The 13,942-nt window shown below is 35.4% G+C and overlaps 1 protein-coding gene across 8 annotated transcripts in view; it reads left to right on the top strand.

The window, feature by feature from the left end:
* Window positions 1-13,942, top strand: part of Oamb (Octopamine receptor in mushroom bodies) — a 152,154-nt gene that overhangs the window by 58,899 nt on the left and 79,313 nt on the right. For 7 of the 8 annotated variants that reach the window (XM_076373025.1, XM_031988911.2, XM_031988908.2 and 4 more), the window contains one exon: window positions 13,798-13,902. The exons of the other annotated variant lie outside the window; for it this stretch is intronic. The gene's annotated coding sequence lies outside the window, so the exon portion shown is untranslated. The remainder of the gene's footprint in view (window positions 1-13,797; window positions 13,903-13,942) is intronic. 8 annotated transcript variants of the gene reach the window in all.

The raw sequence follows: 13,942 nt of genomic DNA, 5'->3' as shown, positions 1-13,942 counted from the left end.
GGCGAACACGACCAAATATAGATGCAGCACAGTCAGCAAATGCTAAAATGAATACACGCTAGAATACACACTGAAAAATTCATCAAACTTCAGCAGCACATTCAATGGAAACAAACATAGTTAAATCTGCAAGGGAAAAAAATGAATGTCAAACAACAGCGGCAGTTATAACAACAGTAACAACCCCGGTCGCGTTGTAGTGAAATTTACAATAACATTAACAAGTACATTGACAACAATCAACGAGTTGTTCACAACACAAAATAATTAAGTTTTCAATTTCAGTTTACAGTTTGTAATTTTCGAATATTTTTACATTTTATTGAATATTATTATATTAATATGACAATATATTAAATATTATATAACATTAATATATTATATATCACAATAATATTACTATAATATTAATATTACCGACTACTTCTTTATACATATATTTTCTTCCACTTTCAATTTTCATCTACTTCTCAATTTGTAAAATCAATCGTCTTAATGAATATAAATTACCTACCGCTTCACTAATAACCAAACAATCCTCATAGCAATCACATCAACAAACTTAAAGCATCAATGATACAGTCTCATCCAAGAGACACAAAAATCTGGCAATCCCATCAATGGTAAAGATAAAGAAGTGTTTGCCATCCAAGATAATTCACGCAGCGCTCGCAAAACTCGATTCCCGCTTAATTCTTCCATGCGACAGGATACAGAAGCTCCGAGGGAACGAGGAGAGAAGACAAACCGAGCAAATTAACGGACAAAAGCGGGCACGTGAAAGGAGAGCCGCGTGGGCGGACGCGGGACAGCGACTCTCTTCAATTATGAGTTATAGCACCGTTATTAAAGATGGCGATAGGCGCCGACGAGGGAAACCAAAGAGCTTACACCTCGTCGAATTAAGGCGGTGCGGCGCACGGGCACTTCCACGGCGATTAGAGTTCTCCGCGGGGGTGGAGACGGATGAAGAGCGTGACTGACCTTTTCATCCCTTTTTCATTTCAATGGGAGCTGTTCTTGGCTCTTTGGGAGTGTTCGACTGCCTTTTCGGCTGTCTTTACTGTACACTGTTATCAGACTGCGAATTTTGTGTATTTGTAACAGATGTCGTTGTAATTATTTTCAATGAGTTTATATTATTTATTTCATTATTTATTTTATTTATGCATTGGTAAAACAGTTGTAATAGTAGAATTATTTTATTGTAATAGTTTGGAGGATGAGAGAAGTTTCTGGTTCCAACATGAAGTTACGTTTATTTTGGATATTGAATACTAATGATAGAAAAATTATTTGGAATTAAAAAATGATTCTTTCATGTCTTTATTGAGTAATATCTTATTTTTCTATTATTATTTATCATTTTGTTCGTTATTCGTAATAATTATTTAGAAGAGAAATATACTACTAGGTTATCTGAAAAATTCCTAATGAAGAAAATAATTGAATGCAGTGATATCTGTTAATATGCAACTGATTAATTAGAAAAGAAATTGTATTTGTTTGAAGCATTTTTTTTAAGCGATTTTCGATGTCACTATGAAGGACCATTATGAAGAATAGAGTAACATTCTTTAGAAAACAACAAATAACCAAATAGCGAGAAGGCTACTTTAACGTCCATCTTCATTTCAGGATATCATAAATCAGCTATCGAATTTATCGCGGCGATTCGATGTGTCACTGTGGGCATCCAGCAATCTCGTGCTCTCGATCACTTACGAATCATTAAACATTGTCCCAGGAGAAAGCCAGCGAACGACGAAACAGAAAAGAATGAGGCTAAGATATTACGTTCCATTTATTCGTTTCTGATGATTTAGAACCCTCAAAGCAGCTCTCCGTTTTTCCCTGGTTTATCATTGTTACCTACCGGTTTGCCGAATGTCCTTTCGCATTGACAAAGTTGGACGGAAGTATAAAAATTCATTGTAATATTCCATTTTTAATATTCCTTTGAATATTTATAGCAATACTATGTAATATATAATATCTACTAATAGACTATATAATAGTTTATACTAATAAATACTATATAAAACGTCATACTTTAAATATTTTATAAATCGTTTCGTATAGCGTACATTTTGTGCAATTTAGCATTCTCAGATATCCCATAAATGCATAAAAATCCACAATCCAATGGTAAGTAAGTATCTTAGCATTTCTTCAGACTTTTGTAGAACTCGCAACAATAGAAAATCAAGCTTTGACCATAATAGCTCTATACTGTAGACCACGTTGGTGAAAAAGCATATCGGAGGCGGAGGATTAAGAATGATCTAAATTAAAACTGACGGAGCTTCGTTAGTGCATGCTTCAAGCTCATTCAGGTCTTTTAACGACGTCGAAAGAGGCGATGTAAGAATTGCAAATCCGATCGGATTATTGAAAATTTGTTGGCGGGAGAAAACGACGATCGGGCGTAAAACATTCGAACTCCATCGAGGATGAGGGAATCGCGCCACAAATTTCCTCCGTAAAAATCCCCCCTCGCAACGATCCGATCGCGTTATTCCGAAAAGACAGCTGAGATTTAAAGTTCGACGGGATGACAATAAAGATTGCGATCGAGCGTCGCAATAAATTCCGTTTCGCTCGCTACGCCTCAGACCTTCGTTTTGCAAGAGTCCCTGGTGATTTAAGCGTCGATGGTTTCGCGTCCTGGTCACTGAAACGCGCGCGCACCCTCGGAGTGGAGGTGCCATTTTCACTGGTTTTTTCAATGAACATCTTCATATATGGTTTCATCACCTTTTGGAATTCATTTGATTTCTGTTTTATTTTATTGAAATTTAATATATTTTTTATAGAAGTTGTAATTGTCTCTGCTTCTAGAAGTGAAGATGCCATTTTGAGTGGTTTTTTCAATGAACATCTTCATATATGGTTTCATCACCTTTTGGAATTCATTTGATTTCTGTTTTATTTCATTGAAATTTAATATATTATTTGTAAAAGTTTAAATTGTCTCTGCTTCTAGAAGTGGAGGTGCCATTTTGATTGTTTCTTCGAATAGTCATTTTTATATATGATATTTTCACGTTTTAAATGAAAGATTTCGAGAAATAAAAATAATCTAAGCATCTATACTCTGATTTATGAAAGAAGAGTCCTTGCAGGTAGATCCGACAATTAACAACTTTCCTCGCCTTCGAGCTCAAACAGTTAACGATTTTCCGTTTATTTTAATTATACGCCGCAATAGTGAGCATACTAAAAATTACACAAGCTAAGCAACTCTCTCCATCATCCACAAAAAACGTAAATATTGTCTAAATACTTACCTGTCGATGATTGCATATTTCACATTTGAATAACAAAATTCTCGCGGCCAATTAGCTTAACATAATCCTCCCGACTGAGCTTATCAAATTCCTAAAATTGACTAATGATGTGTCAGGGTCAATGCGAAAATATTTTATTTTGTATGCACTAACCATTGGAATTTATATTCTACTATCATTTATTTAACCTCCTTTGGAATTTTAATGTAACAGAAACTGAATTTGTAGCTAGATAGAAACTACTGTAAACATTACTGTGCACTTATTATTATCTCAATCTACGTCACTGTTTAAATATAATGTTTGTTGCACCGCTTGACTATAAATTGTAGCTTTTCTGTTAAAGTTAACATTGTTACATCAAATAATTTCATTGATATGTGAAGTTTATACTTTACTCGATAAATATCTTCACGTGGATTGTAACCCGATGAATATTTTTCTTTATGTGCTTCAATGTGTCCACACGAACTGCAAACAGACCCGGAGGGAGCAGCCATAGAACATTAAATATAGCGCCGGTGATGGTCACTGTGATGTCGTCGCCACGTAACATTACTCGGTTCAGAAACATATTCTGTGGATGATTGATGGTTTCCGTAGTTGCACGCACTCGATGATAATTTCCAAAGACCTTTATTATTTTCCTGATCTAACGTGACCGATAAAACAGGGAAAATAAAATGGCGGATGGTAGAAATCGTTATTTCTGCAGCAACTTTTCTCGAAAGTTAATTTAAAAACTTTCATTTTCCACGTGGGAGAATTCATTGAATTCTCGATCTCGCGATTCTTATTTTATAGTAATTAGATGTTCACTGAACTCTGCCGAAATTTTCGGACCTTAAAACTCTTGACGTCCTAATTTTACTTAGTAAGAAGAACATTGTGATTTAAGAACTGAAGTCAAAATCCTTATGTGAACATTCTTTAACTGAAACAAAATACAATAACGAAATAATTCTAACAATGATTCCTTATACATTGATTTCATGTCCTTTCATCCGAGTTTCAAGAGTTTCAAAAGATTCGAATCACAAAATAAAATAAAAAATTTCAAATTTTCAAAACCTGGGCTTCGGGAGATTTCAAAAAAAATACAAAATATCGAATTCCCGAAACTCAATAGTCCTGGGTCTCGCGACATTTTGCAATCACAAAAATAGAGAAGAGATACAAAATTTCGAATTGTCGAAACTCGAAACATTTCTGGATTTCAAAAGATTTCGAGATTTGTACGATTCGAGTACACTATCAAATCTTTTCATAAATCAATTTGTTCGTTAGACATTAGGCATTATTTTTTAAGTTGGCGGGTTGGAGTCGACCATTGATCGTCGTCGATCGTGTTTTCATTCGATACGGACTACCGGCTGAAAGAAAAGCCGGCCGCTGGCCCAGCAATCTATCCCTCGCATCGAATCATCTATTAATGGAGTAGCGTGGCCTGGTAGATTTGATTTCGATAATGGAGCCGGAGCGTAGGCGTGCGGCTTGCATGCAATACTCCTGATTCTCCTAATGGAGGATAATTTAGGCGGCAATTAAGAGGTCGATCGAATACAGGGTGTACCAGACCTACAGACGGAGATGCGTAAACGCTAGATTCTCTTTCGCCGTTCCTCTCTTTTACTTTTACTTCCTTCCTCTGTTTTTTTCTCGTGGTTCTATCGCTCCATTCTCTTTCTACTCTTTTATTTTCGCGTGACCACACCTCCGACCTATCCTTCGCCGTTCATTGGAATTCTATGCGAGAAGATTAACTACTATCGTACTGATAGGACTTAACTGGAAATGATGGGTGTTGATGAGTGAATTAAGATTCCTCATGAGGATAAATTACCCTGTTACTAAATTTGTTATATTTAACGTTTTTAGAAATCTATTTCGATTGAACTGATTATTACATGGGTACGTAGAACTCATTAGTCTTCTAATTTTGTATAATTGAAATCAATAATATAGAGTATAATGATGCATGTACATTTGAAAAATCTATATTTTCATCACACAATTTAATTCTACTTACCATCTTCCATAAGAAACTAACAAACTAAATATGAAATTATCTAAAAATAATTCATTCCTGACATACACTAAACAAACATCTTCATCAACCCTTTAGCTTATAATATCATGCCAGACTCGCGGTGAAGATTTTAAACAGAGCTTAACAAACATAAATATTGCTCCATGCTTCCGAGTTCAAAGTAAATATTATTCCGTTATGAATTAATATACTTTAGAGGAAACATGGACATAGGATGTCCTTATAATTCTTCTCTTTTCGCTAAATTATTAATGACAAAAGAACTGCACCGATCATAGTCAAGAAAGAAATCGTGAAGCAAGGGGTGGAAACAGCTTCTCAGGCGCATTTCCGTTGCATTTACTATGCATAAGAACGATACAAATTATTTCTACATCAACACTCGCAAAGAAACAGATAGCACGCGCGAAGGTAGTCCTTAAGTATCATTTGCACCTTCTCTATGCCATAATTATAACGCGAGAAATTAAAGACAGCATACGTGTGCTATCTTTCTCTTTGGGAGTGTATCACCTGAATTCGTCCCTCTAATCAAACATTCGAAACCGTCCGAAATTCGTTGAATCTTTCTCCTTCCCCTTCTCTTCGCGTTTCAAACGGGACGGTCGAGAAAAATAATTACCAGGCTCTTTCCCGCGTCCCATTTTCCTCGCGAGGTGGTAGTCGAAGAAGATGGAAAAAAGGAACACGGGGAGAGCCATTTGTCTCGGAGGAGCGCGGCCAGGCTGCAATACAAAGTAGCCTCTTTAACTCGCGCGGGGGATGAGTTCCGCGAAAGATCAGCGTCCCACGTGGTCGACCTCTTTTACGGGCTCCTCGAGGCTCTCGTAATTTGTCGGGCTTCGGGCTACACGGGATTTGGCCCGCATTTAACGATACGAAAGTGTGGCGGAGAAAAGGGGTGAAGCATAGGAACGCCGACACGTGGATAGACAATTCAACAGATTAGCACGGAGTTAATCTTTTGCACTCGAAAGTTTCCTCGCTATATATTTTCATTATATTTTTAATAAAATATTGATTAAATCCAATGAATAGATTTCATTAAATAGAAATAATAATAACAAAATCTTCATTATTTTCTTCTCGCTTCATTCGATTAACCCCTTACGCTAACATTTTCTTTTTCTGCTTAGCTTGTGTAACTTTTTACCGTCAACAATTTCCTGGCAACGTAAAGAAATTTTCCTCTTCATTATAAATGCAAATTTACTTTGAAGATAATAAATTCATAATAGCAAAGTTGTTGTTCACTTTGATCCATGCATAATGATCAACATTGATTTTTATTTTATGAGACTCACTCATCATTACACAGCAAGGAGTTAATCTAAGAATATTCTTATTCTTCGCACTCAATTCCTAAATGTCCAGAACATTCAGACTCTCCATTCGTCAGCAACGCAATCTTTGTCGTTTCTCAGAGAAAAAAACATCTCGACCGGGATCCGAAGCCTACGATCTAGAAGGCTCTAGTCCTCTGTTCCGCGGGCTCTTCTCAGCGAGACGTTCAAAACAATCGACGCGGATACGCGCACTCTGCCTCCCGTATCGACAACACGTAAAATATTTATCGAACGTCATCGAGACGGGGACGGCAAACAAGGAAACGGAAATTGGAGAGGAAATAGACGGAGCCCGGCGGTGCTCGGCGGAAAGGGGGAGATCAAAAGACACGTTCTGTAAACTCTTCCCTCTGGATTCCTGTCAACGGGTCTTGTAAATTAGAGAGAAGACCGAAAGGGAAAAATTTACCTCCGAAGAATTTTCAATCGGTTCTTGCGCGTACCTGAAGAATGTTTACGCGTACACAGCCTCGTATCAGCGTTTTCTGATCGCGGAACGCTTGAAAGCTGATCTCTCACGATCAACGATGTTAACCCTCTATAGGCCGAATTTTGTTTCGTGACTAGAAAAAATCTATTGTAGGATTACAACTTGGGCGTTCAAAAATATTGTCTCCAAGAACAAGTAATAAATTACTTATATTTAATAAAACTGAAATCTCAGCAGGCCAAACGTGCTGGTGCTTAAACTAACTTTCTTAAAATTCTAAGCGGTACCTGTGAAAACCTCGAAATTCGACTATACATATAACGAAAATTGAAGGTTACCAATGTGTTGTTAAGTTGTCTCTCCTATATAAAATGATTTTTATTTAAGAAATAACAATTTTGTGAATCGAAACGCAAAACTTCATAATATGATGTAAAAAAACAATATCACCATCATATGTTTAGCTCTATACCTTACAATTTTTGTCCGAAGCATTTCTTTGTATCATTCATACTTTTTAAGTTATTGAGTTTTGTCCAAAAAACCAATCCTAAGTGCCGCTATGATGCATCAACAGGTCAAAAGTCGCCTCCGCAGATGTACGGCTACGTTTTCCCCAGTCGTACATAAATAATCAACTAATAAAAAGAAAAATCTACAGTATGTAGTATAAAATTGACCAATATCAACACATAAATACAGATTGACAATGTACCAATAGTTTTAATAATTGCATTAAAACGAATATACTTTATAATTTTGAAATTACACTGACAACTTTCACGACAGAGGCTATAAACCTTAAAGTTAATGAATTACTTAACATTCTCACGTTCCGAAAATGCGTGTGAGATTGCCACTGATTTATAAAAGGATTATTTATTAATCCGAGAGTTAGATGATTTACAATATAAGCGTAAAATAAACGTGTCTCCGGAATATATACTGATATTTTCTTTCAACACTTTCGCCTGACGGTTACAGAACGATATAGGTACTATCAATAATGGTACTTCAGCGTAGAACATTTTTCAGAAACACAAGTTCCAAGTTGAATCTGTCTCCTGAAGTTTCAGAAAGAATTCGAACGCAAGACGAATCATTTTGTTGAAAATTAATTCTATCTAAATCAGGAAATTTCAGTTTCTAGGGAGAATCTATCTGTCCGTCTTACAGAGTCATTTTCGAAAAATACGCGATGATAAATCAAATCTCGGTTTCCTAGGGAATGCTCCCAGGTAGAAACGGAACGAGATGGAAAAGTTCCATTTATAAGGGAATTGTGGCAACAGGAGAAAAATTTGTAAGAGGATTGTGAAATAGATTTATTTCTTCGCTTCTTCGTTTCGACGGTAGTGTTCTCCGTTTCAGCATTGAGGTAGGATCGCTCAAGGTCACCGAACTTCTCCGCCACAATGGCTACCTAATCCTATTTGTGATTTCTATGTTCAACTGACATAAGACAATTACAATTAAAAATTAAACTACTATGAGCTAATACATAAACAATCATAGATTTACAGTCTTAATGATTTCCTTTGTATAATTTTAATATTTGAAGCTGTGAGTCCTAGTATTTTTGACAAAATTACACCAATAATTTGCATAGATTGGATCCAGTATTAAACTGACACATGGTTGATAAATCACCTGGCTTATAGATCGTAACATGACGCAACAAATTAGTAGGTAATAGAGTCCATATTTACATAAATATTCGTAATCTGATCGTTATATTTTAAATTAATATGGATTTGTAGAATATTCAATATTGCTAAATTCTATAACAATTAAAAGCTGATACGATTTCATAATGTCTTTATTTATTCTCATTTTCATGTTATACTTTCCAGGAAATTAATTTGAGGGAACAATGAAAAAAAAATAAAAGCGATGATTAATACGATAAATCTGAATTATAAATAATAAATAATTTGTAAATGGTTCAGCGAAATGAGATATTATTCGCTGCCTGTTTAAAATTAATAATATCCGCACAACCAGTCCGGGAAATAACAAAAGCATCGTGTGCAGTTGATAAAAGTATTTTTCAATGATATTCGCAATACGCGGCGGGGAACATTCGTGACTAGTAAACGAATGGCAGGTACCATCACGATTGATTCGCTGGAATATGATTTGCATAGCAACACACATGGAATTAATTCTCCGGGAAATACTAATGAGTATTTCTGAAAATGTCTCTGACGATCGTGTTGTTGTTGTTGTTGTTGTTGTGTATATATTATGCTTTTTCGAACGTCTCGATTTATTCCGAGAAATCCTACTTTTGAACTTTTGCACGAGTATTGTAGAAACATCGTACTTTATAAATAACACTGACGCGTATTAATAGAGCGTACGACAAGGATAAACAAAGGTATTTATTTAGTAAAACAACTCTGTTATTTTTTATCGTCGCAGTTACATAAAAATCTAAAGGGTTGACCTCTTCCTCTAATAGACAGAATAAATAGAAAAAAAAGCCACAGTCAACGGTGGATCAATTGCACAAATTGCATCGCCACCTTTTAACCGGTTCATTCGGTTAAAGGGAAGAATTCGCTTCACTCTTTTAGCCAAGGAAATTTTTTTCACTTGCGAATTTCTTAGCTAAATCGATTATCCGGAACCATCAGCGGTGCTCGCTTGTAGGCAAATACATTATCCAGCTAAACTGTTCTCGATAATAAATAAACGATGGCAAGTAATTGCCCATTTTCTGTCGAATAAACGTGAGTATCAATTTATAATCAAACAGAAACGTATTTATCATATTCCATTTCGTTTCATGCAAAAAATTGTTTCCTTGGAGTATTTGAAATTTATTGAATCGCGGCACTGGTTATTTGTCGAACGCCGTACATATATTTGTTTCTTTATTAATCATGAAGAGGAAAATTCTACGTTATTTCACTTCGTTCAGTTTAATTTTATTTATTATTTTTGTATTTACTCTTCATCTTTATTCGGTATTAAATTACTAAGTTTGATTTACTTCCTTTATTGATTTTCCCTGCTGATGATTCTGATGTTTTAACAGCAAAAGTAATATCAAATTAAATTTCATTGCGTTTTCCGCTTTATTGCGTTTCCTTTATCAAATTTTTATATAAATGTGAAAAACTCAGTTACTTGGCTATTGTCGCGAACGCGTAAGGGGTGAAAATGGACCTGAATACCGTCGGGCAAGGGTTAAAAAGGGTTTACCAAGTGACGAATCGATTGGACTAGCGATCAGTGATCCGAAAGAATCCAGAGTTATGCAATTGCGTCTCGGACACACGCTCGAGCGGATCTGGAACGCCGATATGATCGATTTGAGGGGTCGTCGGCGTAGGAAACAGTCCTATACGAAGTCGGTCCGCTGGAAACTATCGACCGGAGGAATGGATAAACGTGTTTCCCTTCTCAAGACTGATGAACCGCGCGCGTCGGCTTCCACCTCGAGGTTTACACACCTGTCTCGATGAATTTTAATTGAACGCGTTAATAAATTCCTTAGAAAAGCAATTATTGACCTTACTATTTGTTATATATTTCTTTACATTTTTATGAAGGTTTACAATGAATTTTTTTAGTAATATTTTGATACTTGGAACAACAGTTCTATTCTCTGAAATAAAATGACTAATCTTACCATCTATTATATAGATCTACATATTTCTATGAGAGCTAGCAATGAATTTTTTAATATTTTGATATTTGGAATAACAGTTGGATTCTTTAAAAAATAAATTATTGATTTGTCGTCTAGTGTACATTCTTATACACTTTTATGCGAGCTTAAATTAAATAAATGATTTTCCTTATTTAAATTATATAAATTAAATAGATTTTGTAATAATATTTTTATATTTGGAGTAACAGTTAGCCATTTTCAATTTTAGACTCTTTGCCCACTAAACGTTAATTTTTCAAGGGGCTTAATTTTTACAGTACTCAATTTAATTCTGTTGATTACATAACTCTTCATATTTAAAAAACAATTATGAATATTTAATTTGTTTCTCATACGAATTTTCATTGTTGAAAGTTACGCGTTTTATTGGTGAGTTTTAGCTGCAGACTCCCCTGCGAGCGAATATTAATTAAACGTGAAATTAAAATTCTTCGAAAAAGAACAAATTAATCGCAGCACCTCTCGTCGCGCTGTGATACATTGAAAATAATGATAAAGTTGTTTATCCGTTAAATAAACTTCGAACGTGTTGAGTAACACTTCGTTATCTACTTCAGATTTCTTTTAACCCCTATACTCAAACTGTCTGAGAATCGTTTCCCATTTTACGAATGAAACCGAATGCTTTCACGTTACATTACAATTCAATTACCACTCGAATGTTATTTTAATATTTTCATTAAGTACTCTCTATAGAACGAGAGAGGGAACTGATTCTCCGGGTTTTTGTTAACCTCTTCGAGGAGCCCCGGCCCCAAGAGAAGAATATTCCGCGAGAAATTCACTTCACTTGGATGACGCGAAACGAGAGTTCTTCTTTTCCCATCCGTAAGACGTTCCTTATTATTCCAGTCGAGAATTTACTTAGATACAGTGGAATTTTGTTTATACATGTGCACGAGACTTGACCGAAGATAACCTCGCGCGACGTATGATGACCCGAGTAACGTGTTCTTATATGTTGCTGTTTCAGGACTTTTTGTTACCATTTTGAATCTGAAGTGTCGCTATCTTAGTAATTCGAACAACAAAAAGAATAGTACATTCAACTATTAGTTTAATGAGAAATACAAGCGGATTTGAAATGAAATTTTACGTTCGTTTAATGTTTCATGTTTAATGTTTTTATTATTTTCTGTATTCATTTGTATTATTCATCATCATTATGCACGTTTGCGATAAGTCATAATTAACCCTTTGCTTTGGTCATTTTGACAGCATCAAATCTTCATATTTAGCATTCAAAGTATTAAATAAATCATTTCATCATTCAAATAACAAAGCATTAGGAAACAGTTCTATTTTTCTAGCATTTTTTTCTTCAGTGTAATTTAACTTTTTCCACTGAAGGTTTTCTTCAAAGAACCCTTAACTGTGAAGGGTTAAATCTTAAAATTAGAACATGTCCATACTTAATCTAAAAGTAATTATATACATTTGCAATAAGTCATAACTACATTTGCTTTAATCATTTTACCATCAAATATTCATACTTAGAATTCAAAGTATCGAACGAATAACTTAATTATTCAAATAACAATAGATCAGCAAACAGTCCTACTTTTCCTAACATTCCTCTATTTTTCTAACATCGTTTGAATTCGATGTAATTTAACTCCACTCAAGTTTCTTCAGGAAACCCTCATCCATGAAGGGTGGAACCTTGAAATTAGAACATGTCCATACTTAACCTAAAAGTATTTACGTTACTACCTAATAATTAGCGCGCGTTTATGGATCAGCGGAAAGTCAACGGAGCATCGTGAAAGCGACTGGCAGCGTCATCTCCGATTAATAACGCCGATAAAAGTCCATTGTTCTACGGTTGGGTTCGTGACTCTATTGAAAACCGGAGTCATCGTCGTACAATGATTTTCTATTTTCGTACGGGGTGGGGGAACGGTTGAGTCTCCTGGGCCACTTGGAGCGACCCGAAGGACACTGGAGTACTACTTCCGTAGGCAGTTTCTTAAAGAGGGAAACTAATTGGTTATAAAATGGCCACCCACGACTTGGCCTTGCAAAGTCGCGTGCTAAGCACCCTCGATTCCCAACCCCCTTTCGCGCGATAAAAACTGAACGAAACACTCTCGCCTAGAGCCTAGCTAGAGCAACTCCAGGAACAACTTTTTTTTTATAACTATGATAATTTATATTAAATGCACTATTTCTTATTAGATTAAGGGAAACCGTGGTGACTATAATGGCCTTGATGAGAGTAACACGCTTTTGTTCATCTACATTTCAACTCTAATTACGTGGACTCCAGTTTTAAATGTATTTAATGACCCGACGAGTGAAACGTCGAGGTAATTGGAATGTAATTGGTAGTTTCTTGCACTAGACTGATGGATATTTATTCTGCAGTTTGTACTATCGTTCCTAGAAAATTGATATTCTTTCGTTTAGATCTTGGAAATTGAACGTTTGAAAACTGGCAGTTAGAATATAGATTCGTGTAATCGCATGAATTAAAACCGACGTAAACAATTAGCAAATAATGTTTATAAAATTCAATATACGTCAGCATGTTTCTTGTTTAATACATTCCAGACTGGATTTTCTTTTAATAACTGCACCTAGAAGCCAAAACTAGAAGTCATCACTGTCACCTTTACTCTAATGTACAGTAAATAATCCATTTTCACTTCTGAAAATGGTAGTTAATATCTCGTCATTCTTTTCTTTAGATAATGTAGAACAATGAACGAAAATTTCGAAGTGTTATAATCTCTTTATATCACAAAAAAATCACTGTATCGAAAGGAAGAATGTGGTGAATACAATAAAAATTTGTCAAACAGAAAAGAATTTCCAAAATGAAGTTTCCTTTTCATTTCGATATTTCTGAAATTTCTCACAAAATGAAATACGACAAGATAGACTCGGACTCAATCGTCCATAATCGGAAGCGATCGAAACGGCCAGAGCTTAAAGAAGCGAGCCCCTCGGAGGAATTGAATTTTTCGATTTAATCAGATCTCTTAACCTCCTTTCAGATTCCTGACCGCTCGAAAAAAAACGGGGACCGTTTTGCTCGATCGCCGGGCGGATTATCCTGTCCTGTCATCCCAGGGATCCGATTTTAATGAAAGCTTTTCACGGTAAGTCCCTTCGCGATACGAATTTGTTGGCATCGATTAC

This window comes from Nomia melanderi, chromosome 13 (genome assembly GCF_051020985.1).
Source record: "Nomia melanderi isolate GNS246 chromosome 13, iyNomMela1, whole genome shotgun sequence".
Taxonomy (NCBI): Eukaryota; Metazoa; Arthropoda; class Insecta; order Hymenoptera; family Halictidae; genus Nomia; species Nomia melanderi.
Note: the sequence above shows the minus strand (reverse complement) of the source record. Positions and strands in the feature narration are given on the sequence as shown.